Source organism: Onychomys torridus, chromosome 8 (genome assembly GCF_903995425.1).
Source record: "Onychomys torridus chromosome 8, mOncTor1.1, whole genome shotgun sequence".
Taxonomy (NCBI): Eukaryota; Metazoa; Chordata; class Mammalia; order Rodentia; family Cricetidae; genus Onychomys; species Onychomys torridus.
This window is the reverse complement of record NC_050450.1, coordinates 99,959,543-99,967,042: the sequence shown is the minus strand read 5'-3', so window position 1 is coordinate 99,967,042 and position 7,500 is coordinate 99,959,543. Positions and strand designations below refer to the sequence as shown.

Below are 7,500 nucleotides of genomic sequence, written 5' to 3'. Positions count from 1 at the left end.
TCAGGGTCACAGCAGCTCAACTTGATTCCAATCATATTCTTGGACTCTATTGTGGTTTATGAAGAAGGAATAAGTAATGTAATAAGCAGTAGGTGCATTGAATGGTATAATAAAGGTAGAAAATATGACGAGTTGATGCATGGAAATTTTGTTGTTCAGTTATTCTATGGAATAGTAGCACTCTGTTTTTGACAGTTTATTTCCTTAACTTGATGCTAGTGGCTTCCTATATGAATGGAACACTTTTCAAAATATTTGAAAATTGTTCTAGCAGATGTTATTATATATTACAAGAATTGACAGAATTTATTACCTTATCCAAATAATCTTTAGTACCTGAATGTTAGTAAAAGATATTTATCAATAAACAACAGTATTATTGTAACAGTTTGCTATAATTAAGGAGGAATGAAAATTTGAAGTATTTACCAGTAGTGCATTTTAAGGAAAGTCCTCATATATAAAAGGGAAATAACAGTACCTTCTTCACACTCATGCTATATATGATAGTACCTGTAAAGTGTGCATTATACTGCATGGTGTTTTGTGAGTGTCTAGGAGGCCTCTGCTTCCTTCCCTTCATCCACCCCACATCTCTTCAGAGCATACATTTAACTAGTATAGAATTTGTTGCAAATTTTAAGATATACCAGTGGTGCTAAATGTTGCTTAAAATCCTTTATTATTTTTATGTCAATCAAGGTCCAGGAGTGAGAGAGGGGACATACAATAGAAGAAAGAAACCAAGACACAAAAGGGTTTACTTTTGACAGAATTCATTGCAAAGTCCTGGATGAATGCAGGAGATCCACAATGCAAAACCTCACAGCTAATGATAAAAACAGATGATGGGAATATTGAAATAATCCAGAAGGAAAAGTTGCTCACACATTTGATGAGGTGTGGTCAGTATCCTAGCTGGCAGAAACCCAGTACTTAGGATATTCACCAAGAGATAGTCAAGGTTATAGACACTTGGACCTCTATCTCTGTCTCCATCCAGTCCTCATAGGGGCACATCTTCATTCACTAAGCCTATCCATAAGCTAGAGGAAATGGGGGTCCATGAAGGGTCCATGAGGATGGGAAGTCTCCAAGATGATTGTCTGCCTCTAAACTTTGCTAGAATTTTAAGAATGAACACAGCTATTTCATTCATGGATATGGTTGATTAGAGTTAAGAGCTGCGGGACAAATCCAGCAAAGGAGAAAAGCACAGGACTGCAGCCACCAGGTGAGCTCTCCCAGAGCTGTTCTGTGAATAGTGTCTGTGTCTGCTAGCAGTGACCAGTGGAAATATTCAGGGAAGATGACCCACTATGGCATCTTATTAAGGATTGGTCATTTACATGCAATGCCTGCCCATGGGATGACATTAGTTTCAAATGCCACCAAAGGAAGAACATGTAGCCCAAGGCACCATCATACATACCATCACCACTACAGACATTTGGTATGATCCATAATATTCCCATAAACAAGTACACTCTGAATAGAGAACCCATTGCAGAGATTATAGGTCACATCTCAGGAATTTGGGTGAAAGGACTAATTTTGCCTTGTATAATATTAACTCTTTATTGAGCACACCTACATAAGTTTTGGGACTGAGAGCAAGATAGAAATGTGCCACATGTATTAGGAAAGTATTACAAATTTCCTCTCCACCCTGTAGGGAAGGTGACATGGCAATATTAAACCAAGAGTGTGGCTCTTCTGAGGGTGGCATATAGCTTAACGTCCGTGCACTCATGAAACCAGTCTGTAGTTCAGCATCCACCAGAAGAGACTGGTGAAGGTGAGGAAAAGAATGGAGGGCCACACGAGGGAACTTGGAGCCAATAGAAGCTATTTTATCTGTGTCACCGTGTGTACACAGGCCTCTTAAAAATCATCTTCTCTGGGATTCTACAGACACATGAATCAGGAAAACAGAGCAGTCACTGATTTCTCTAATACCCAGTTCAATAGTTACCAACTCATAGTGCCTTGTGTTTTTATCTATACTGCCTCCGACTGCTTTTTCTCATATTTCTAAACAAACTCTCAAACATAGCTCATTTTAACCTATACATGTATACATCTTAACCCATAAGGCATTTTAAACCGTTTGTTGGGTGTAACCACATACTTTCAGTATTTTCAATGTGTTTAAATGTTGCTTAAAAATGTCACCTTTGGGGAACTGCATTTTACTTTATTTATCTCTCTAGTTACTTACATTTTTATTTCTCATCTAAAACTATAGTTTATATGCCATTAGATTAATATCCTTTGATAAGATCTATGGTTATTTTCTTAGCATAAGAATCCTGTATGAGAATTTTGGTTCCCTGGAGATTTACATTTATCTTAAAATTGTTTCTTGGACACATAAAGCCCCTTTTAAATTTAAAGAAGAATTTTTTGAGTTAGTTTTTCTATGGCTTCAGTTATTGACTAGTTGCTTACATTTTTCCTCATTGGTCTAAGTGAGGATTCTGGTCGGTGAAAAAAATCAGTTCTCAGTCTTAAGGCACTTATAAATTTTTAGGGTACATAAAATAGATCAAGCAACAGTAGTGTATGCAAAAGATTTATGTATCTTTTGGAAGAAGTAGGAAAAGGCTGTAGGAATTTAGAAAGAATTAAAATTCCCAGTCATTGTTTAGAGTAGACAGTATTTGAAGACAGATTGGAAGCATACATTCATGAACATCATATCCACTTAGTAAATACGAGTTCATAAAATATGTCTTATTTTTATTATCAGAAGTTAAGCAAACATAAGCAAAGCAAACAACATAAACAAATAAGTGAGGACTGCTTACTACTATAATGGCATGTAGTTGTGGGCTTGACTGATAGGAGCCCTTCAGTAGTTGTCTAGACACTTAAACCATTTGAATTGCATGTAAGTAGTCATGGGTGGAAAACAAAGCAAAACAAAAGACAGGATGGGGAAATAAAGGTTCCAGCCATGAGGAATTTGATGCATTATGTCTAGTGCAAAGAGAAACTACATTGGATATAAGGACTGGAGTTGAGTAGCTCCAGATTCATTCATTCATTCATTCATTCATTCATTCACTCATTCTTGTGTGTGTGTGTGTGTGTGTGTGTGTGTGTGATGCATGTCTGTGCATCATGTGAATGCAGTGCCCACAGAGCTTAGAAGAGGGCATCAGATCCTCAGGAACTGGAGTTACACATGGCTGGGAGCTGCATTGTGGGTGCTGAGAACCTATCCAAAAATGGATCCTCTGCAAGAACAGCAAGTGTCCTTATCTCCTGAACCACCACTCCAGCTGATGTCATCAAAATTTTAACCATCTGCCCTTTAGAGTCATCAGCTATCAAAGGGGTCCATTGTGTAGTAGAATAGAAACGAATTGGTTCCTATCTTGGGGTTTCTATTTCTGTGACAAAACACCCTGACCAAAAACTATTTGGGGAGGAAAGGGTTTGTAGTTCATCATCTAAGAAAGCTAGGACAGGAACTTAAGCAGCACTGGAACCTGGAGGCAGGAGCTGATGCAGAAGCCACAGACAGACACTGCTTATTAGGTTGCTCTCCCTAGATTATTCAGACTGCTTGCTTATAGCACCCAGGCCCACCAGCATGGGATAGTACCACCCACAGTGGGCTGGACTGTAGCACGAATCTTAACAGGTCTTATTAATAACAACAAACCTGGTCCCAGGTATTGGGGTGAATGTTGGAAAATCAGAGAAGCAGAATAAGCCACAGTTTTCTCACCTCACCAGTTCCTCAGCTGATCCTGTTTCCTCAGACTGGAAGCCTCTGAGTCCTCATCCAGAATGAATCTTAGCTGAACTGCTGCTCAAAAGCCTAAAAGCTTAACCAGGATCTAGTTCCTCATCCTCACACCTTAAATACCTTTCTGCTTCCCGCCATCACTTCCTGGGATTAAAGGCTCTTGTTACCATGCCTAGCTGTTTCCAGTGTGGCTTTGAACTCACTGAGATCCAGAGGGATCTCTGCCTCTGGAATGCTAGGATTAAAGGCGTGTTTGCCACCATTTTCTGGCTTCTATATCTAGTGGCTATTCTGTTCTCTGCCCCCAGATAAGTTTATCAGGGTACACAATATTTTGGGGAACACAATATCATCACACTGGACCTTCCCTATCAATAACTAATTAAGAAAATGCCATGCAGCTGGATCTTATGGAGGTATTTTCTCAATTAAAATTCCCTCCTTTCAGATAACTTCTTTGTGTTTCAAGTCAACATAAGCCTAGCCCACACAGTACCCATTAATTTTATTTTTATAAAAGACAGAAAATGGAAAGTAAATTTTTAAAAGACACTTAAAGCTTCCCAATTTCTATTTCTGGAAGGAAACAACAAAAATAGATAGGCTTGTTTTATTTTACAATTGAACTTCAAAATAATATTTTGCGCTGTGTATGTTTGTGCATGTCCATGCATGTTCATGGAAGCTGGAATGAGGAAGTCAAGTGTCCTCCTCTATTGATTTCTGCCTAACTTTCCTTGAGGCAGGGTCTCTCACTGAACCTGAAACTTGCAGTTATTAGCTTGGTTGTTGGAGAGAGGGCCCTAGGGACATTCTTATCTTGGCCCTCTCCCCCAGCACTGGTGTTACCGGCTTTATCTACATGTGTGTCAGGTCTCTAAACTCAGGTCTGCATGCTCACACAGCAAATGTTCTTACCTATTGACCTACCTCCTCAACTGGAGTTGAATTTTTAGTATCAATTTTTACAATAAATTTATAGGCTTGTGTTGATCTATTAATTTGGTTCTTTTTCAGTCTTGCTTGCCTTGGTGGCTATGTTATTTTGAGAGTATGTGATTATGTGTGATGTCTTTTTTAAAGACTTCTCGCAGAGACTAGGAAAAGGACAGTGGATGATTTGTTTGGAATCAATCCACCGGCAAAAGGAAAAAGGGGAAAATAGATTTGGCCTTCATCAAGAATAGCTACAATTTTGTAGAAGATAAATAAATAAACACCTGAATTTTGCTTTCTTGAAAGGTATTTAGATCTTTAAACATTTCTCTCTTACATTCACATATATTAAAAACAAGACATCCGGTTTATCTACAGAGAAGCATAATAATGTAGATTTAGACATAGATGACTTCTTAGTATATCAATTATTAAGAATTTTTTATATAGTTTTTTTCCTTTTTTATTATTAAGAAATTTTCTATTCATTGTACATACCAAACACATATTCCCCTTCTTCCCTCTTCCCACCCATCAGCCTTCTCCCCCAACCCTCCTCCCATCCCTACCTCCTTCAAGTCAAGGTCTCCCATGGGGCATCAGCAGAGCCTGGGACACTCAGTTGAGGCATGTCCAAGTCCCTACCCCCTGCATCAAGGCTGTGCAAAGTGTCACACCTTAGGCACTAGGCTCCAAAAAGTCTGCTCATGCACCAGGGATGGATCCCGATCCGCCTGCCTGAGGGCCCCCCAAACAGTTCAAGCTAAATAACTGTCTCGTGTATCCAAAGGGCCTAGTCCAGTCCCATGGGGGCTCCACAGCTATTGGTCCACAGTACATGGGTTTCCACTAGTTTGGCTGGCCGTCTCTGTGTTTTCCCATCATGATCTGGATGACCCTTGCTTATTGAATCCCTCCTTTCTCTCATCGATTAGACTCCTAGAGCTCAGCTTGGTGCCCAGCCTTGGATCTCTGCATCTGCTTCCATCAATCACTTCTCGGCCTTTTGGCTAAGATCAAGTGTAGTATCTGCTCTTATTAAAATTTTTTTTAACATTTTATAAATTAAACTGAATTTATATTAAGCAAAGACACTCTTAAATTTACTTTGATAAACTCATAAAGTTTCCTTGTAGTATATCTTTTACATATGTGCATATTTTTATATATATTAAAATTAAATTTTAAATATTTCCTAATGTATTGAGTAGCTTTTCTCCATTGCCACACTTTAACTGAAAGCTATGCAAATCTTGGCCAGTTACATTGTGCATCACTGTCTTCACCAGTAAGACTGGTACCTATTGGAGACACTTGTTTTGAAAACATGAAAGAACTTTATTGTCTGTTCAATTTTAGTTTATATAGAGTTCAGAGTAGTTCTGAGAGCATTGCTACCACACAACTACATTAACCAAGGTGTCCTATATAATTCACATCAGCTGCTGGTGATGTAATCTTTCCAATTATCCTGGCTTAATCATTTCAGTTCAGCATTACAGTATTTCCATGTTTACACAGAGAGGCTTCCCCCATAGGCTTAGGAGCAACATCCATGGTCTGTTAAAAGGACAGCTGCTGTGGGCTATGGTATAACTGCACACAGTCTTACTCCCATGAGGGACAGCTATAATGGAGTTGCAGAGACTATGTCAAATTACTCCTGTGTCATAGGTACTTTCTGGCATAATTGAAAAAATAAAAAACAAGAATACCAGAAGTTGGCTCTAGATTGTATTCGTAGTTACATACCATACTCAACTCTATATAGTTATGTATTTCTAACCATTCTTCCCAACTTAGAGTGGATGCAGAATTGATTTTAACTACATTTAGCTTAATTTTTTATAAAACTTTTCAAAAATTTATTTTATGTGTGCAATTTTCTGACTAAATGTATGTTTGCATGCCACATGTGTGTCTAGTGTCCATGGAGATCAGAAGTGGGCATCAGCTCCATTAGAATTGGAGTTACAGGTGGTTATGACCTACCATCTGTATTTTATGGCATACAGTATACTAACTGTATACCATTCAGTTCTGGAAATTGAAACCAGGTCCTCTACAAGGGTTCAAATGCTTCCAACCACTGATCCATGCCTCCAGCCCCTCTGTTTAACCTCCCTCTCTGTACTTAATGCTGTCCTCTGGATCAGTGAAGGTAAGCAAGTTCTTGTCCAAGTCTTGTCAGTGACAATTTGCTTCTCTACCCGCTAGTCCAGTATCCTTGAAGTCATTGTGGTGAAAGCAAGCATACAGCTTTCCCTGCAGACTTCAGTTTAGTTTGCCTACGTTTCACATCCCGGAAATTTGTCCTTTTAACGTCATTGTCAGCTTCAGTGTGTTTCCTGGGCCACACTTTGAGACCGCTTTCTCTCTATCCTCTGTAAACTGGGAAGCTGCAGCACAGTTGACATTCCTTGATGAATGACAACATTCTTTGATGACGTGATGATACAGGTCTGTGGGGAGCTGGTGTGAGGGCAGGAGGACTTCCGTGTGCATGAACCGCTCTTGAGACTTAAATATTGTCAAGTTCAAGTTCAGAACCACCAGTCTCCCCTTCCTCAATTTTGCACAAAGAATCCTGATTTCCTAGTTCTAATCAATTGGTCTTAGGGTGTGTCTATGCTGGGCTCTCCGTTCACAAGGATTTCAGGGCATTTGTGGGTACTAAAGTCAATGCTCTGCTTTCCAGAGATCATCTTTACTCTGCATAATCTGTTATTCACCTCCTCCAAACACATCTCTCGTTTGATCCTCATCACCACCGATGGTATCGCGAGCACAGCCACTGGTTCATC

The 7,500-nt window shown here is 39.3% G+C and overlaps 1 pseudogene; it reads left to right on the top strand.

The window, feature by feature from the left end:
* The first annotated feature begins 5,686 nt into the window (after nt 1-5,686).
* Nucleotides 5,687-5,794, top strand: LOC118590573 (annotated as a pseudogene).
* Nucleotides 5,795-7,500: the final 1,706 nt, after the last annotated feature.